Here is a 1,433-nt window from a genome sequence, read left to right on the forward strand (position 1 = left end):
GGAGGCCAGGGGCGGGCAGCATGGACCGAGTGCGGGCCAGCGGGAGCGGGGCGTCGGCCCCCACACGCGTCTCTGGACAGCTCCAGCCCCGGCGTTGGCTCCGGCTTGAACTGCCCCGAGGGCGGCAGACCCTGCTCTGGCGACTGGACTGTGGGGGACGCCCCTGCTCCCGACGCCGGCCCCCCCGGCCGAGTCCACCGCCCCGCGCGCACTGTGCCCGCACACGACCATCTCCGTCCCGGCACTGACGGCCCCTGTACCGACTCCCCGGCTCAGCACCAGGGGCGCCGAGCGCCTTCCCCAAGGGCGGGGGAGAGCGGGGCGGCCGCTGGCCGCTGGCCGGGGCCGGGTCCCGGCCTGCTGCTGCAGGCGGCCGGCAGGGGGCACCTGGAGCTGAGCCTGGAGGCGGCTGGGAGGCTTCCGGCTCTGGCAAGGTGCAGCTGGCCTCCGGCACGTGGAAGCTCCGTTTTCCTTTAGTAAGAGCAGGGGGAGCCCGTGCGGTGTGGGGCGGCCTCGGCCTGTGTGCTGGCCTGGGCCCGCGATGAAGCGGTGACCAGCCTGCTGTCTGCCCCCCCAGAATCCGCCCGCTTAGGGTTCTTGTTAAACAGGGGAGCGCCCTGGACGTAGCCGGGGCCGCGTGTCCCCCTGGCCGATGTCCAGCTCCGGCGTCTGCCCCGGAAGCTTTTCAACAGGAGGGGCTCCCGCCGGCTTATTCCGAGGCCCCACCGCACCCTCAGAGGCGTGGGGGTGTGGCAGCCTGGGGCCGCCTCCTCCGAGCGGTCGCTCCCTGTGGGCTCAGGCCCCAGCTGCTCTGGCTGGGAGCCTCGGGCCCAGCCAGGAGTCTGCACCCCTACAGGAGTCCGACGGGCCCAGGGGCGCGCCCCTCCCTCCGCACCAGCTCCCTCCCGGCGGGGTGCCCACGCTGCTGGCTGCCCTGCTGGCAGAGGCGCTCCCAGGGGCTTTCGCTGGCTGGAAGGCGTGCAGGGGGCCTGGCTCCCCCACTCTGCCACCACCTGCGGGCCCCGGGTTGTAGACACAACAGGGACGCCCACCCTGGGCAGGGCTCAGTGGGGGGCCGGACCCAGGAGGCCGGTGTCTGCCAGGGCACGGGGACCCCAGCTCTGTGCTGGGAAGTGAAGTGGCTGGGCCAGAGCTGGGAGGAGCAGGCCAGGTGTGGGCTCTGCGAGGTGAACTGGGGGGCCCCGCCCCAGGGCGGTCCCAAGGGCCCCTGCGGCCCAATCCACCGGCGGCCGGGGAGTGGCCAGAGGGCAGCAGACCTCTCCTGTCTCAGTGGGCTTCACTGGATCCCATTTGTCGGGGAGCCCCCCCACGGCGGGGCGACGCTTCCCTGGTGGGTGAAGTGCCAGGGCCCGGCGGCAGGGCGGCGGAAGGACGGGGCGGACGGCCGACCACGGCGCGGGGCAGGCCGGAGG

This window comes from Condylura cristata, unplaced genomic scaffold, assembly GCF_000260355.1.
Source record: "Condylura cristata isolate star-nosed mole 26May11 unplaced genomic scaffold, ConCri1.0 scaffold00042, whole genome shotgun sequence".
NCBI lineage: Eukaryota > Metazoa > Chordata > Mammalia > Eulipotyphla > Talpidae > Condylura > Condylura cristata.